Below are 19,230 nucleotides of genomic sequence, written 5' to 3'. Positions count from 1 at the left end.
CCCTGGAGGCAGAGGTTGCAATGAACCCAGATTGCACCATTGCATTCTAGCCCAGGGGATAGAATAAGACTCTGTCTCAAAAAAATAAATATATATATAATGTATACATAATATATATAATATATATTTAATATATATTATGTATACATTATATATAACATATATTAAATATATATAATATATATTTATATATTTAATATATATTATGTATACATTATATATATATTTATTGTATACATTATATATAACATATATTAAATATATATTTAATATATATTATGTATACATTATATATATATTTATATGTATACATTATATATAACATATATTAAATATATATTTAATATATGTTATATATAATTATATTTAATATATATTTAATATATGTTATATATAATTATTTATATTTAATATATATTATATATAATATAATTATTTATATTTAATATATAATATACATATATTTATATATATTAATTATATATATTATATGCATATATTGCAACTGTTTGATAACTCCTTTAAACACAGACTGAATAGAACATGGCCTAAAAGGTAGCCCAAAAGCCAAATAAATATTAACAAACTGTTAATTTTACTTTAAAAATATAGTCACTATAATTGGTTTATAAAACTCATCTGAAAAATAAAAATTCCTCTATAAGATTAAGTGACTTGTTTATAGCTTCTCAAGAACAGTTTAGGATCACTACGTTTGGAATAAAGATGGGCTTTGATGTCAGTAAGATTAACCTGAATCCCAATTCACAACTGCACAGAGAAAGAAGAAATTTTGTCCATTTTTTGTACCTTTGCTGATGGAGCTCGACATGAACAAATATGACTTAAGTGAGATTTGTTCAAGTTTTGTAGAGAGGGCTTCAAAAGCAGTATCTACAGTGTGTTTCTCTGAATATGCCCGGTTGTTAGTTTCTGCAGTGGAATAGTGCCACTCATCTACAACCACCATATTGTTTGAACATCGTGAAGAGATGCTTGCTAAGTGTCCTAAGTGTTTCCTCAAACTATTTTGTTGTTGTTGTTGAGTCAGAATCTTGCTCTGTCACTCAGGCTGGGGTGCAGTGGCACAGTCTTGGTTTACTGCAACCTCTGCCTCCCAGACTCAAGCAATTCTCCTGCCTCAGCCTCCCAAGTAGCTGGGACTACAGGCGTGCACCACCATGCCCAGCTAATTTTGTATTTTTAGTAGAGACAGGGTTTTGTCATGTTGGCCAGGCTGGTCTCAAACTCCTGGCCTCAAGCGATCTGCCTGCCTGGGCCTCTAAGAAGTGCTGGTATTACAAGCCTGAATCACTGTGGCCAGCCTCCTTAAACTATGTTAATGAGGGACACAGCCGAGTTGATAATCAGGTCGTTCAATAACAAAAAGTAATTTTTACGATTGAAGGAACAAATTAGGTTCAAAAATTGTTCCCAACACTAACTGGGATTAAAAAGAGACACCAATGTCTAGGAAAAGGAGATCCTGCATGTCGCTTCCTCCCACCCGTTTCTTTCCACCTCTGTTCTTTTCTTCCTCCCACAGCCTTGGCCTCCTCATTTCGGCTACCTCTGTCCCATACAGGTTAGGAGACAGCTTGACATTGTCTCATGTTGTGCTGCAATAACCACACCACGTGTCAGAAAATGCTATTCTAGATCAAAGCATGTGGTCTTCCTCAACCCTCCATCCTGATGGCAAACAGACTCTTTAAAAGTGGTGTGCACTACAAGGAGTGCTCCATTAACAGTCACAGCCCTTGGGGAGATGGTCTTTGAAGGTGAACCAGAGCCAGGGGCTGTTCCTGCTGGAGACGAGGCCCAGGCCCAGATCCCCCATTGTCTCCTCCTATCCCTTCTTTCATGTGGCTGGACTACAGGAAGGAGTGGGCAGCACCCCCTTGGCAGAAGGCCTAGCTCTCCTGTTCTTCACTGTGCCCTTCAGTTCCTGCAGACTCTCCATATCCCAGCAACTGAGAGTCTCCTCTTCCTTAGAAAAAGGGTCTTCTCTCCCCTGTCCCTATGACTTCTGAGAGCCAAGGTGGCTGTAGAATAAGATACAGGACAATGATTTCTAAATAACTAGCTCCATCACAATCACCTAAGGTCGTTTATACAAAAACTTTCCAGGTTCCTGTCAAGAAATAGAATTTGTTAAGCCTGAGGGTAGGGCCTGGGAATTTATGTTTTAAAAGGCATTAAAATTTTTCTGAAGAACAGCTAGGTTTGGAACCACTGGTCTAAGGCCAAAAAAAATACAATAGGAAGTGCTTGGATGTGTCCTCTTAGACAAAGGAGTGACTATGGTTACATGCCATCCCATGCAGCTGTGCAGTGGTCGGGCCAAATTCAGCCAATACTAAAGTGACCCTTTGCCTGTCTCATATTCGGCATGTACGTTTCACCTGGAAACTACCGGTTGGCCAAGATAAGAATTCACAGGCAGAGACCCCATGTGTTGGTGATCTTAGTTTCTTCTCATTCTCAGGCAAGCCAGGAGCGTGCACTCGGGTTTGGAGGATGGGGAGCAGAATCATTGAAAACAATTGACCATTTTTCTCAGTCAAGCACCCACATGCAAGAGCTAGAACACTGTGCTTTTAAAAAAACAAATTAAAAAAAAAAGTAGAAAAAGCTGAAGAAACAGCTATTGGAACATGCCTTCTGCAAGTTACTCCCAGGGCCTCTTGTGTGACTGTTTATGGAGAAACCCGCAGTCAAGGCAGAATGACAGCTGAGGTCCTATTTCCTGCTTCATCATTAGGTGCCAAGAGGTGAATTAATCATTCTTTAATGGACGGTGCCAACTGTCAACATCCTTATAAACTGCCAGATATGCATGGGTTACCTTGACTAAATGAAATGACAACTTTAGCTTCTGTACAACAAGAAAAACAAACAACAAAAACGTTACACAGGGAAGAGCCACTAGAATGATGGTTTTTGGCCAAGCTAAGCAAGTTAGTTTCATCGTTTCTGCTTTTCTGGGCCTCTGATTTCTGTTTAATGGCTAATTTTATTAATTCACAGTTTTTGTATTTTTTTTACGATTGTTTCCAGATATTTACATATTAACATGTTGTTTATTTTTATATTCACATAGTCTGTAACCAATAAAGAAATAATTGTTATTGTATTCAGTAAATTTCTTTGTTATGATGCCCATATTGTCTAGAGCTTTTATTCCTCACAGCAAGGTCTGCTGGGAAGATAGACATTTCACATTTTCTTAGAGGTTCTATTTGCCTTAATGCTAAAAGTCTGTCTGACATGCAGAGTCACCCATTTATAATTTGGTCTACTTCAACAAGTATTTTTCTTGCATTTTTGCTAAATAGAATGCATTTATTCTTTTAACAACTATACACTAACAACTGCAATGTGAACTCCAAGCATGGACCCAAAGGGACTTTACTTAAAAATACAGAAGGCAATGTTACAAGGTCATATAGTCCTAATATTAAAAACCAAAAAAATCCCTCATTTTGACATTGATCCTCATTAGCATTTGAAAATCCTTGTTTTGATCTATTATTGGGAATATCATTTAGGCACATCGGGATCATGCAAAAGTGTTTTCAGCCTCTCCAAAATAATAGTATCACAAAATTATGGCATTAAGCAGAAAGGAGTCCCACTTGAAAATTAATAGATATAAATTAAGAACTGGAAGAGAATTTAGACCTCATTTACCTCCCCCATTTCACGGGTATAGAAATTGAGACCCAAACATTTTAGAGCCTTTCCTAAAATCACCCAGTGATTTAACAGTTAGGTCAAATAAGGGACAATTTTTAGGTAAGCCTACATGTTGCTGTGTTATAAAATATTTGTTGTTTTTACCCGACAGGTAAACATTTTTATTGAGTTTAAGGACAAGTTTGATGAGTAATGAGTTTCAAATTAAAACCTAATAAACATTTCTTACTTCATATATGTGATATTATCTGAAGTTTCCTTCCCCTCCATCCCAGTCACCTCCATCCCAAGAGGGAATAATATCCATGATAAGGTTGGGATAGAGAAGGCAGAAGGTAGGAAAAACTAATTTAGTATTATTTTCTTCTTTCTATCCCACAAAAATGCTCTGGTACCATAAAAAACACAAGAATATTGTCATCCTCCCTCTGTGTAGGGAAAAAGTGACAGACATTATCAAAATATCAACTTTCAAAACGATCTGACCCATTCCCTTTCCTAAAGTTGAGTATCTTCAGGGAGCTGAACTATTGCTTTGCTTTGACCCATGAATTAAGAATAACATTGAATGTTGCCAACTTTATACTATAACCATTAGACTAGACACTCAATGAGCGAATTCTATGGAATGTAAGTTGTATCTCAATAAAACTGTTTAAATAAAAAGAATATGCTTGCAGTGAGGACTATCAATGCTCACACCTGTTGTTGTTGTGATGTCACTGACAGGGTGCCTGCAGGGGCAATCCTGTTTCTGCTGGACAAGAATTGAAGATTCTGAGCTCGGGTTGCAGAAAACCGTTGGGCTGACGGGGATCTGCCATCGGCATTACACCCGACTCATTCAAACTACTTTTTAACAGTTTGGCAGGAGCAGCAATGTCTGTATTTGCAGTCACCTCCATCCCAAGAGGGAAAAATATCCATGATAAGGTTGGGATAGAAAATAATTTGGTTATTATTTTCTTCTTTCTATCCCACTGGTTAATAGGAAAAATATCTGGAGGAAGGAATTGTGGACACACTGTTCTTGAATATCTTGTGGATTTTATGAAATATTTTTAAAATCTGCTTTAAGAGTCATCTGTTGAAGTTTTAATGTTTTGCTTATTTTCATAAATTTTTCCTAGGACCTATCTGATAAACCAAGAATAACAATGTATTCAGATATTAGAGTTCCCAAAGACCAGCAACAGAAGTAGGCAGAACAGAAAGAAACAATGATAATATGATGATGATGATGTTAATATGTGACATTAATGCACTCCTACTATGAGCAAGGGATATACTTTGTATTTTCCACATATTAATCTGAATTATCCACATCTTGTGAAATAATGATTAACTCTCCTAATCATGCATATGAACCAAGGCTCACAGACATTTCATACTATGGCCCTGGATTCATGAGAGCCTGTTATATCCTATTTGTGACAACATGGATGAACCTAGAAGAGACTGTGCTAAGTGAAATTAGCCAGACACAGAAAGGCGAATACTGCATGCTCTCACTTGAGGCAGCAGAATCACCTGAACCCGGGAGGCAGAGGTTGCGGTGAGCCAAGATTGAGCCATTGCACTCCAGCCTGGGCAAAAAGAGTGAAATTCTACCATATATATAATTTATATGATTTATTTATATATAATATATACTTTATTGATATATATTATATATAAATAAATTATATATTATATATAAATATATAAATTACTCAGATATGTAGAAGCAAAGAGCAAAATGTTGGGGTGAGGGACAGGAGGAAATGGGGAGATGTTGTTAAGTGTCCAAAGTTTCAGCTATAAGAGGAATAAGTTCTGGAGATCTAGCATACAACATGGTGATGAAGTCGATCGTTTATGATGCTATAGACTTGAAATTTGCTAAGAGGGTAGATGTTAAATATTTCTACCACATAAAAGAAGAAAAGAGGGGAAAATGGAGGAAAGGAGAAATAGAAGGAAAAAGGAAAGAAAGGTTACGGGTGATGGATATGTTATTAACTTAATTGTGCTGATCATTTCACAATGTATACATATGCCAAAACATCAAGTCATACATGTTAAATATATACCATTCCTATTTGTCACTGATACCTCAGTAAAGCTGAGAAAGAAAGAATTTTATGGTTTTGAAGCTTTGCAGGAAATAACAATAAGCAGGTTGATTCATGGATGAGATTTTTGTGAGCCCCTGGATCATCCAACCTCAGCTGCCAACCTCCTGGCGTGGGTGCATGGCTGAGGTCCTCAAAGGACTGAGAGCTGGCAGCCTGGGGAGTGGTCCACTGCCAACTCTTTCCTCTCTGCAGAGTGGGAAGAAGTCGGTTCCTGTGAGACCCTGAATTAAAGCCTGAATGGGTGGGCACTTTTAATGTCTTTTCCAGTGTCACAATCTTGCTAGCAGAGTTTCTAACTGAACTGCAGCCAGCCTCAGTCAGGGAACAGGAAACAGCCTGTGGCTGGGGCCAAAGTACTTGTTCTCCATCCACATGTAGTCACCCAGGTAGAGGTCTTAGTTGGAGGTCAGCCTGTAATTCTCAATGGATCAATTGTTTCCACCCATCTCCCCTCTGCAAGGTCCGGAAGACATGACATAGGATTTGAGGCAAGATTAATGTGCTGCTTTACTATATTGTCTCTCTAGAAGGCACACTTTGAGTATTGTTTGCTAGCACAAAGAGTCTTTCAGAGTCAACCTTGTAAAGGACTGCTTTTCGGAAGATTATATTTGAGAGTTAGGTGTCTCAGTATCAACAGGAAAAAGTGGCGGGGAGATTTAGCAGTGATCTAGATAATCTTATCAGCTCACATAATTCAGGCTTTGCTTTTACAGCCTTCAAATACAGTAGCCAAATAATCACCAGCTAGTTTAATTCCTTTCCACAGAAAAGAGGGCTGACACTTACTAAGCCCCAATTATGGGCCAGATACTCTCCTAGGCACTTTATCTGCACTCTTTCCTTTAATTCTCATATCAAGTCCTATATTAGCATTTCCTCGCTTTTAAACAGAAGGAAACTGAATTTCAGTAAAGGTAAGTCATGCACCTAAAATCACACAGAAAATAAATGATGTAATGCAGTTTAGAATTGGTCTGTTTCAGACAAACGTCTTTCTACTTAGAAGTAGAAGAAGCCAACTTTTAAAATAACAAGCCAATAATAAGATCTATTTAGATACTGCTCTGTGGCTTCTTACTGTTTGATGGTAGAAGCTTCCTGCAAACCTACTCCTAAACAGATAAAATATGGGGCAGGGGGAGAAACCTGCCTAAAAATTCTGTAAAGTAAATATAAGCAGAAATATTGTTAAGTCAGATGTGGAGAACTAAAGCACAAAGGGGTAAGTGTTTTTTCTTCTCTCTTTTCTTCTCGTTTCTTTCTTATTTATGGCTTTATCTTGGGGCAGGTTATACAAACAGCACAGCATTGGGGTGGGGGATAGAATCCTGATAGAATTTCTGGATGAAAGAACTAGGGAAAGAAACCCCAAACATCATGTCAGGTTCCCAGATAAGAAGAGAAGAATTCACCCAAATGAGAGATGTAAAAAAAAAAGGGCATTTCCTAATTCTCAATATGAACTTCATATAAAACTCTGACCTGGAGAATACCACACATGTGTGGAAAAGACTCAAAGCACCACAGCAAAGGCTTAAATAATTAAACTGAAATTCGAACTAATAACCACAGTAAATGAAACAGAACTTATACTTTGGGTCTTATCTAATGGATTATCTGCTAAAATAAAATCATTGTTCTTCACAGGAATGTAACAGAACCCAGCTCCTCCACATCATAACACTATGTCCAAGATCCAATCCAAAATTATTAGACAAAGAACTGATGAATATGAACCATTTCTATAGGAAAAGAGGATCGACATACACCAACCCCCAAATCACCCAGATGTTGGGAGAATCCATGTGTTTAAAGTTACATCAGAACTTTAGAGCAGGTGATAGAGCTACCCTTGATAATAACAAGAATCATTCAAAATGAAAAGAAGTCTATAAACATTATCAGAGAAATATAAAATATAAAAAAACAAATGAAAATATTAGAATTGAAAAATATATTAATAAAAATTTACTGCCTAAGCTTAATGAAATAATAGATATGATAAAGAAGCAGTGAACTTGAAGACAGATTAGTGGAACATATCCAATCTGTAGAGGGAAAGACAAACGATTTTAAAAAAACAAACAGGATAATGGTGGGGTAAGGACCTCCAATAATCAATTCTTCCATACAAGCAATGAAGTGGGAGGGGCCAAGATGGACTATTAGCAGCAGCTGCAGGCTGTGGCTATCTCCAAGAAGAACAAAAATGTAGAATGAATTCTCCACCTCCAACTGAGGTATCCAGGTTCTCACGTTGGGACTGACTAGGCAGTTGGTGCCACCCACAGAGAGTGAGGAAAAGTAGGGTGGGGCAGCGGCCCATCTGGGAGTGCCATGGGGCAAGGGGAGATCTCCCTCCTCCAGCCAAAGGAGGCGGTGAGTGAATGTGCTACCCTGCCTGGGAGCCCACCTATTTCCCATGGATCTTTGCAACTCTTGGATCAGGATATCCCCTCGTAAGCCCATGCCACCAAGGCCTTGGGTCCCAAGCACAAAGCTGTGCAGACTCTCAGCAACTGCTGGAGCAGACAGAGGAACTGTTTTGGATACTCCACCACTGCAACTTCCGGTAAGGCAGGAAGGCAGCTGAAGCCAGGGAGCCAAGCAGCATCATTCAACAAGCTCTGCTCCCACAGAACCTTACCAGCTCAGACTCACCGACTTGGAATCACTGGCTGGCCAGAGGCAGCAGGCTGGAGACTGCCTAAGACAACCGATTTCCAGGGAGAGGGGTGGCTGCTATCTCTGCAGCTCTTCAATGGTATTCCCCTGCCAGTGCCAAGGGAGGGCAGGGGAGGAATTCCCCACAGCGCGGCACAGTGGCTGGGGCAGATCATGGCCAGACTGCTTCTTTAAGTGGGACACTGATCCATCCCTTATCACCAGGCAGGGCATCCCCACAGGAATTTCAGCAACTCCATCCAGGGGTTTACCGACAGATCTTTGATGTCCCTGGGACAGAGCCTCTAAAGTTTACATTCAGGATTAGGAAATGCTCCCCCCCCTTTTTATTTTAACATATCCCATTTAGATGGGATTCCTCTCTTCTTATCTGGGAGCCTGATATGATGTTTGGGATTCCTTTCCCTAGTTCTTTCATCCAGAAATTCTATCAGGATTTTGTGGGGAGGAGTGACTCCAGTTGCCACGGTTCAGCCTATTAAGTCTTTCCTGCCAGCTGGCTCTGGAGAGTCTGGACACAGACTCTCAAAGTACCCGCACAAGGTACCCGCTACACTAAGGGGCAGTAAGACTGCTTCTTTAAGTGGGTCCCTGATCTCATTCCCCGTCTGGGTGAGACTTCCCAACAGGGGTTGCCAGACACCTCATAGAGGAGCGTTCCAGGCAGCATTAGCCAGCATCAGGTAAAGCTTCCTCTGGGAAGCATTCCCAACCTAACAAGACAGGCCAACACTCAAACTCAGGAAATTTAGGGAACTCCATAAGAAAACCAACCCTAAGACACATAATCATGAGATTCTCTAAGGTTGAAATGAAAGAAAAAATGTTAACGGCAGCCAGAAAGAAAGGCCAGATGACCTACAAAGGGAAGCCCATTAGACTAACATCGGAACTCTCAGCAGAAACCCTACAAGCCAGAAGAGATTGGGGACAGAGCTCCCAGAGGAAGGAGCAGGTGGCCATCTTTGCTGTTTTGCAACCTCCATTGGTGATACTTCCAGGTGTGGGAGGGACCCAGGTGAATAGGGTCTGAAGTGGACTTCCAGTAAACTTCAGGAGCTCTACAGAAGAGGGGCCTGAATGTTAAAAGTAAAACAAAGCAACAACAACAAAATATCATCATCAACAACAAACCCACAGAAAACAAACTATTTAAAAAACTAGAAAATCTGGAAGAAACTGATAAATTCCTGGACACATACACCATCCCAAGGCTGAACCAGGAAGTAGTTGAAATCCCTGAATAGACCAATAATTAGTTCTGAAAGTAAGACAGGAATAAATAGTCTACTAACCAAAACAGCCTAGTACCAGACAAATTTACAATTGAATTCTACCAGAGGTACAAAGAGGAGGTAGTACCATTTCTTCTGAAACTATTTCAAACAATTGAAAAGAAGGGATTCCTCCTTAATTCATTTTATGAGGCCCACATCATCCTGATACCACAACCTGGCAGAGATACTATTAAAAAAAAAAAAAAAAAAAAAAAAAAGAACTTCAGGCCAATATTCCTCACGGACATTGATGTAAAAATCCCCAGTAAAATACTGGCAAATCAAATCCAGTGGCACATCAAAAAGCTTATCCACCACAATCAAGTCAGCTTCATCCCTGGGATGCAAGGCTGGTTCAGCACACTCAAATCAATAAATGAAATTCATCACATAAACAGAACTAAAGGCAAAAGCCACAGTTATCAATAGATGCAGAAAAGGCTTCTGATAAAATTCAACCTCCCTTAATCCTAAAAACTCTCAATAAGCTAGATATTGGAGAAATATAACTCAAAATATAGGAGCCACTTACGACAAACCCATAGCCAATATCGTACTGAATGGGCAAAAGCTGGAAGCATTCCCTTTGAAAACTGGCACAGGACAAGGATGCTCTCTCTCGCCATTCCTATTCAACACAGTATTGGAAGTTCTGGCCAGGGCAATCGGGCAAGAGAAAGAAATAAGGGGTATCAAAATGGGAACAGAGAAAGTCAAATTCTCTTTGTAGATGACATGATCCCATATGTAGAAAACCTTATTGTCTCAGCCCAAAAGCTTCTTAAGCCGATAATCAACTTCATCAAAGTCTCAGGATACAAAATCAATGTGCAAAAATCAAAAGCATTCCTATACTCCGACAGACAAGCAGGGAGCCAAATCATGAATGAATGAACTACTCACAACTGCTATAAGAGAATAAAATACCTAGGATTATAGCTCACAAGAGAAGTAAAGGACCTCTTCAAGGAGAATTGTTGTTCAAGGAAGTCAGAGAGGACACAAATAGAAACATTCCATGCTCATGGATAAGGAGAATCAATATCATGAACATGGTTATCCATCTAACAGCAGTTTAACATCTAAAATATATAAGAAACAATAAAACTCAATAGCAAAAAATCAAGTAAGATGATTTTAAAATGGGCAAATGACCTGAATAGACATTACTCAAAAGGTGATATACAAATGGCCAACAGACATATGAACAACACACTCAACAGTACTAACCATTAGGGAAATGCAAATTAAAACCACAATGAGCTGTCACCTCACACCTGTCAGAATGGCTATTACCAAAAAAGCTCAAAGGGGTAACGATGTGGAGAAAAAGGAACTGTTGCATACCATTGGTGGGAATGTAAATTAGTACAGCCAATACAACAAACTATACAGTGGTTCTTCAAAAAACTAAAAATAGAATTATCATGTAGTCCAGCAATCCCACTTCTGGGTATATAGCCGAAGAAATTAAAATCAATATGTTGAAGAGACATCTGCACACTGTCTTTACAGCATTATTCACAATAAGCCAAAACCTGGAATCAATCTAAGTCTCTGTCAACAGTTGATATTCTGCAAGAAAATACGGCATTATACACAATGGAATATAATTCAGCCTTTAAAAGAAGGAAATTCTGTCCTTTGTGGCAACATGTATAAACTTGGAGGAGATTATACTAAGTTAAATAAGAGACACAGAAACACAAAACCTGCATGGTCTCACGTATATGCAGCATCTAAAACTGCTGAAGTCAGAAGTAGAGAACAGAATAATGGTCACCAGAGACTGGGGGAAGGAGGGATGGAGAGATGGTTCAAGGTACAAACTTTCAGTTAGACAGGAGAAATAAGTGTTTTGAAATCTATTGCAGAGTATGTATACATTGATACATTAATAACAATTTATAGTGCAAAATCGCCAAGTAGATTTTAAATGTTCTCATTACAAAAATGGTAAATATTTGAGGTGATGGATGTTTACTGGCTTGACAGAATCATTACACATTATACCCATGTATCATTACATCACTTTGTTTTTTTTTGTTGTTGTTGTTGTTTTTGAGACGGAGTTTCGCTCTTGTTACCCAGACTGGAGTGCAATGGCGTGATCTCGGCTCACCGCAACCTCTGCCTCCTGGGTTCAGGCAATTCTCCTGCCTCAGCCTCCTGAGTAGCTGGGACTACAGGCACGCGCCACCACGCCCAGCTAATTTTTTGTATTTTTTTTTTTTTTTTTTAGTAGAGACGGGGTTTCACCATGCTGACCAGGATAGTCTCGATCTCTTGACCTCATGATCCACCCACCTCGGCCTCCCAAAGTGCTGGGATTATAGGCTTGAGCCACCGTGCCCGGCCCATTACATCACTTTGTAACCCACAAATATATATCACTTATTTTATGATAAAATAAAAGGAATAAATTACTGACATACGCTACAACATATATAATTTTTAAAACATTTTGCAAAGTGAAAGACGCGACATATCATTTCAGTCCAATAAAATGTCAAAAATATGGAAACCTATAAACTCGAAGTAGATTAGTGGTTTCCTAGGCATACGAAGAGCCGAGGGGTCATGGGGGTGATAGATAAAGTGTGCAGAGTTTCTTACTGGGTGATGACATCTGCTAAAATTGACTTTGATGATGGTTGTCAATATATCAGAATCATAGCATTTTGCACTGTAAATGGGAGAATTGTGTTTAAAAGGGGGGGTCTCTGGAGATCACTAGTACAGGAGTTTTTATCTAGGGGTGAACCTTAGAATCACTCGAAAATCTTCTAAAATACATGTTCCTAGACCAATGTAGATTTTCTAACTTGATCTTAGCCAAAAGGCTGAAATATGATCCAATGTAGATTTTCTAAATACAAGTATCTGAGAGTGATGTCAGAGTTTTTTGTGTCTTTTAAGCACACAAAGGTAATTCTAGTATGCAGCCAGGATAGAGAACCCTGGCCCCATCTGAATGCCGTTCAACCTAAGTTCCCTGGCTCGCCTAAGATAAGGCTGACACTAGAACCTGGTTTTCCAAGACTTCCAGTCCAATGGCTTTCTGTGGACTATGCTGTCTCTCAAAAATCCTAAATTCAGTCCAATTCTTAATAAGTAATGGACCCCAGTGTTTTGCTGTCTGAAAATCTTGGATGTCTGAGAGTCATTACTCAAAGAAAAAGATCTCAAGATTTACTGTCTTGGTGGGGCACAGAAGCTCAGGCCTGTAAACCCAACACTTTGGAAGGCCAAGGTGAGAGGATGGCTTGAGGCCAGGAGTTCGAAACCTGCCTGGTCACCATAATGAGATCCCACCTCTACAAAAGAGAAATTAAAAAAAATAGATGGGCATTATGATATGCACCTGTAGTTCCAGCTACTTGGGAGACTGAGGCAGAGGATTGCTTCAGCCCAGGAGTTCAAGGCTAGTGAGCCAGGATCATACCACTGCACTCCAGCCTGAGCAAAGTGACACCTTATCTCAAAAAATAGAAACAAAAATGATCATCTCTACTTTCTGAACTGAGTAGACATATTTAAGTACAGTAATTAGCAGGTGCATAACCCTGGTACAATGGAAAGAAGACCACATTGGAAACCAGACCACCTGTTCAGACCTTGCACTCATTCTCTGTGAATCTCATTTATTCTCATGCCCTCTTTGAGCCATGGATATCATTAGAGTTTGTGCTTCTCAACTCCAAATGTATATTATAATAACCTGGAAATAATGTAAAACATATGCCCATGCTTGACCTCGAGAGATTCTGAAACCTCTGATTTGGGATAGAGGTGATTCTAATATTCAGCAAGACTGAGCACCTTTGTTTTGGTCCCAACGATGGAGATGAGTCATTTCAGGGCTCTTCCAAGCCCTGGAATCTTCGATAATTCTATGGTTTCCATTCTCACTGCAAGTCTTAGAATGACTTCAGCCTATTGTGTAAATAGCCTTAAAGTGCAATAGCCAAAGCGATTATTTATCAGAGCTGGGTGCTTTCTGCAAGCTAAGATGGAAAACATCTGTGCTGACTATTGGTCGCTGCATGCCATGGGACACGAGGATGGGTGGAAGTGCTCTTCAGGGACCTTGCTGACAAACTCAAATTAAACCTTTTTTAGATGTCACTGTTGCTAGGCTAGCAGCAAATGCCCTGCCTACACTTTGGTGGTGAATTTGGGGCAATGGGGCTGTTTGCAGTAGCTATCCTAATCTACAGACAGCTCATTTTCCTTCTCCCCAACCAAGAACATCTGAACACTCATGCTGATACTGACACATCCGCTGACAATGAGAACTACTTGCACCAGTGTTGGACGATGATGGTCATAAGTGAGCCCTGATCTACAGAGAGGAAAAAAATACAGCTTAAATTCAATGTTGAATTTTTTAAAGTTATCTTTCTCACTCTGTCCCCTTTCCAATTCCCTCCATTTCTCACTCCTAGTTTTGAGACGGAGTCTCACTCTGTCACCCAGGCTGGAGTGCAGTGGCACGATCTTGGCTCACTGCAACCTCTGCCTCCCGGGTTCAAGCAATTCTCCTGCCTCAGCCTCCCGACTAGCTGGGATTACAGGTGCCCGCCACCATACTTGGCTAATTTTTGTACTTTTAGTAGAGACAGGTTTTCACCATGTTGGCCAGGCTGGTTTCAAACTCCTGACCTCAGGTTATCTACCTGCCTTGGCCTCCCAAAGTGCTGGGATTACAGGCATGAACCACCGCGCCCAGCCTCACTTACAAAATACTGATCTTCAGCCCTCAGCAAAGCCTTTGCCATTGCATTTAGTTTTCCTTCTCCAAGTGATATACACCCCTCTCTGGGAGTTAGGATCTTACATGGAGAATAGAAAACACTGGCGTCCAGCAAGTAACGAGGCTTCATCCAAGTGTTCCCTTTTTTTTTTTTTTTTTCTTTTAAAGAGCTCTTATCTACCTATACCTGGTACCAAATGCCTGAGTCTTCTTTTAGTGTTTTGAAGTTAATATATCCTTTCCTAAATCCCTTTTGGCTCATTTAGGACATTCATTCTATATTGTTGTTCTTAAAGAAAGACTTGAGTGGCGAGATTAGAGATTTAAGATTATTAAAGTGACAAAAAAAATTCTCAAGTGATTTCATTTTCTTTTTTATCAAGGTTAATTAATTCCCTTGTCTAGTTTCTGTCATGTATAATATGTGTTAAGAGGAGGTCTCGGTTTTTCCCATTTGCAAAGCACTAAATGTGGACACCATGATTTCCAGTTCTTTTCCCTACAAAAAAGAACTGGAAATTTGTAACTTCCATCTCATCCCAAGTTTTCCCTACAAAAAGTTGTTTCCTAGTAAAAGTATACTTAGTTTAGGGTTTAATTTAAAAAAACAAACAAACAATATATGATGCTTTTTACTGTATTTTAGGTGCTGTTTTGTACTTTGCTTTTTATTAGTATTGATTTGGGCCCCTGAAACAAGGTTACAGATGATGAGAAAAATGAAATTAACTCGTTAAAATATTCCTTAAATACCTGTTATTTGCCAAAACTTCGTATTCAAAACACTAGATAAGATATGGCCCTCTCTTGATAGAGATAGACTTTGTGCTGTACAAAAAAAAATTCATCTTTTCGTAAGAGTATGTACAAAATGCTATAAAAAAGCAAAAAGGAAATGATTAGTTCTGTTTATAGATTCAGAGAAGACTCCACATAGTTGGTTGCATTTGAGATGACGGACAGGAGATTTCTTGGTAGAAAAGGGGCAAGAACAATCAAGGCACAAGGAGCAGCATGTTCCAGGTTACAGACATCACAACTGGCTTCCAAAAACTCCCCCAGTGATCTGTCTCCTGGTATTCATGCCTTTGTGTAAGTTCCCTCTCACACTGAAAAAAGTTAACCTATGTAACTTGTAAAGTATTGCTGACATAATTGTGATTTTCAAGGCTAATCTGTAACAAACACTGGGCTTTGGCCTTGCTCCCTCTTCGACTTTAGACTCTGCAGGAAGCCAGTTACCATGTGGTGATGGAAGAAGCCTCCATGAAGAACTGAGGCTTCCTGACAAACGCAGGCTCTGTGGGAAAGCCTTCCAGAAACAGATTCCAGAGCCCACCCAAGCATTCAGATAACTACAGCCCTACCTCCCATCTTTCTTGCAGCCTGATAAGAGACCCCCAGCCAGAACCACACAGTTAACCAGCTCGGAATTTCCATGCAATAATAAATGCATAATGTCATAAGCCACTATGCTGTGGGTTAATTCGTTACACAGCAATAAATAGCTAATATAGGTGGCTTCTAAGTTTATGTCATGCTCTTACATAAGAAGGGGGATGAAAAGGAGTGGGGTCTAAAGGGAAAGAGGAAGATCATATTGGGAAGGTTTTGTAGTCAGAATGAGTAACAGAGAACTATATATTTTTAAAAAGCTATCGTTGATTTTGGCAATTAAGTGATACAATCATACTTATGAGTGAAAATAAATGCCTTGACGTGAGGGCATAATCTGAAAAAAGGTGTTGGCAAATATGGAATTAGGAACAAATTCTAATACATTTTTTTTTCTCTTGGACTCTTTGTGCCCACCTTTACTGGAGGTCAGCCTTAAAAGTTTCAAGGAAATTTATAGATTCCCACGTCCTCTTCTCTATAGGACCCTCATCCACAGCCTGCTTGAGGGATTACCTTCTTGCCTCTGCTTCAGGAGCTCCAGGATGGGGAGTTCACCACCAGCTGACCCAGTCACCAACCTGTTAATTTCTAGAGCTATATTACTTCCTGTAATTATAATGGACTACCAGACTGGGTTTTAGCCTTGTCTTTTCCACTAAAGAAGTGCTGACTCTGGGACTAGAATTTGTAAGATCAGTGTATCTAGGAGGAGGTTTATAATTCTGGTGCCAGCCACTAGTCTTCTTGTTCTTTTGAGACAAGCATCATCTTCATCTTTCTATCTGTAATAATATAATTTTTCTGAGCTGAATCTCAAGAGATACTCATTAGCTCTAGGCTGCGGTCTGAGAAATAGTGACTGAGACTATTTTTACCACCATTTCTAAATCTGACTTTATAAAATTGAGTACCATATGGCCAGGTGTGGTGGCTCATGCTTGTAATTCCAACATGTTGGGAGGCAGAGGTAGGTCACCTGAGGTCAGTAGTTCGAGACCAGTCTGGCCCATCTCTACTAAAAATACAAAAAGTACAGGCATAGTGGCAGGTGCCTGTAATCCCAGATAGTCAGGTGGCTGAGGCATGGGAATCACTTGAACTTGGGAGGCAGAGGTTGCAGTGAACCAAGATCGTACCACTGCACTCTATTCTGGGTGACAGAGCAAGACTCTGTCTCAAAAAAAAAAAAAAATTGAGCACTATATTCATCTGAACTCATCTCAGTCTCCTTCTACTTGACACTTTCTTTTTGCAACTTTTAAAAAGATTTGAGAGAACACTGGATTGAAAGAAGAGGTTCTGTATTGATGTGTAGTTTTCTGAATACTCCAGAGAATTCATACCGTGCTAGATTCTACGCCATTCCACCCTGAGAGCCCACAAGGGGCCATCAATGGAGAAGACTGAAAGGGTGAGGCCCCAGGATGTCTACGATGAAGATGAGGTCATGGCTAATCAAGACTTGGCTTAGACCAAGCCCTGGTAGAGGAAGCAGAAGCAGCAATCAGCTTGTATTAATGCCTTGCCTCTCCAGCCTGGGGTTACGATACTTGGCAACCATGAGAGCCTGTTAAGTGATCTGGAGGTCCATACGGTTGCTTAATCAGTGGGTTCAATCATCTGGGGCTTTAATAACTTTTAATCATTCATTATATTATATGACCCTTATAGGTCTGCCAAGACAATTTCATGAGAGAGGAAACAGTCATGGAAGCAAGGTTGTGAACTAGAAGGTCACCTTGTATCTTGTTTTACAGGTGACCTGAAGCTTTAGTGTCATATTTAGGTTAGTATTATGCTAAACTTGGTCATTAAAACTTTGATCATTAAAACTTTATTTCAGAATATATAACAGGAGGCCCTTTAAGCTTCAGAAGTGGAGCAGAAAATGGGCTTTAAAGTCAGACTGGCATACCCTCAAATCAAGGCTTTGTAGGAACATCTAGATTAAATGTGGCAAGAAATACAGTGAGCTGACAACTTCCAGCTACAAGGCCTTCAGAACACATCTCAGCTTCTGAGCATGATGGGGATACTGGAGCAAGACTATTTCTGCCCAGTTTTGGGCACTTCTAATGGGCATTTTTTCTTCTGGAGATCCCTGTTGAATTGGCCAACACTTCCTCAAATGAACATCATGTTCTGGGGCTCTCCCTGCCAAATCCTGTATCCTTATCTCTTTCTCTTTAGATGCCTTAGATCCGCATTGCAGTCTGAAGGATTCTGTGCTTCATTCTGGTTCCTTCATTTATCTTTCAAAAGCATCACTTACCCAAACAATAAACCACTTGCACTCCTGGCTCTATCTGGGTGTCTGCTTCCCAAAAGATCCAACTGGCACAGTAAGTCATTGACACTCCCCGAGAGTCCATCTCTCCCTCTTTCAAACTGCATTGCTACCATATGCATCATTCAAAATTGAAGAGGTAAACGAGGTAAAATGCCTGAAGTGTCCTGGCTCACTGTAGATCATCATTAAGGTTTTTGGGTTTCTTTCCTGCACTCAGTTCACTACTGGAATCTTTTTTTTGGTTTTTGTTTTTTAACCACTTATATTAAAATAAGCTCTATTCTTCACGTTCGTTCACCAACTATAACATTCCTAGAAGAGCATTTGCCACCATAGGGATTATGGGATGCTAGAAACACACACAGAAGAATCTGTCAGTATTTTGGGGGTGGGGCTTTGCGTTTTCCAAGTGCTATGACAAATGTAAACACAGGGCACCTGAGGGGCATGGAACACTGGGCTCTACCCTACAATGTCAAAAAAAAAAACAAGAAACTACCCGGTATGAAAACACTTAGTTTGAATCTGGAAGAATGAGTACGAGTTGATCAAGCAAAATAAATAGGTTGTCACCAGAAGCAGCAGCATCCTTTGCCAGTCCTCAAGGACACCAGAGAACAAAGTGGGACACAGAACGCCAAGGTTGTCCATAGATGTTTCAGGGCAAATTGGGGAGGGGAGGAAAGGTGTCAAGCTGAGCAGTCCTAAGAGTGGTTCATGGCTGGGGTCATATGCTTCATTTCACAGAAGGAAGCTGAGCGGGACCCAGAGGGGCGAAACACTTGGCCCAAGTTCACAGAGTAGTAAAGTCACTGAGCCACCCAGAGACCCAGCCCAGGTGTTTGATGGTCCTCTGCCTGTAAGAGAATGGACCTGTTTTCCCCAACAAGGGGGTTACTGCCATGATTCAGACAAGCCCCAAATGGGTCCTCATTAGCTGCTCCCATATGGGAACGGGGAGATGAGTGCAGTAAACAACCTCAAAATCAATGCTTGAAGCTTTTT

The 19,230-nt window shown here is 39.9% G+C and overlaps 1 protein-coding gene across 2 annotated transcripts in view; it reads left to right on the top strand.

The window, feature by feature from the left end:
- Window positions 1-15,892, top strand: part of ADAMTS18 (ADAM metallopeptidase with thrombospondin type 1 motif 18) — a 173,104-nt gene extending 157,212 nt beyond the window's left edge. For both annotated transcript variants that reach the window (XR_013530523.1, XR_013530522.1), the window contains one exon: window positions 15,759-15,892. The gene's annotated coding sequence lies outside the window, so the exon portion shown is untranslated. The remainder of the gene's footprint in view (window positions 1-15,758) is intronic.
- Window positions 15,893-19,230: the final 3,338 nt, after the last annotated feature.

Source organism: Callithrix jacchus, chromosome 20 (assembly GCF_049354715.1).
Source record: "Callithrix jacchus isolate 240 chromosome 20, calJac240_pri, whole genome shotgun sequence".
Taxonomy (NCBI): Eukaryota; Metazoa; Chordata; class Mammalia; order Primates; family Cebidae; genus Callithrix; species Callithrix jacchus.
Note: the sequence above shows the minus strand (reverse complement) of the source record. Positions and strands in the feature narration are given on the sequence as shown.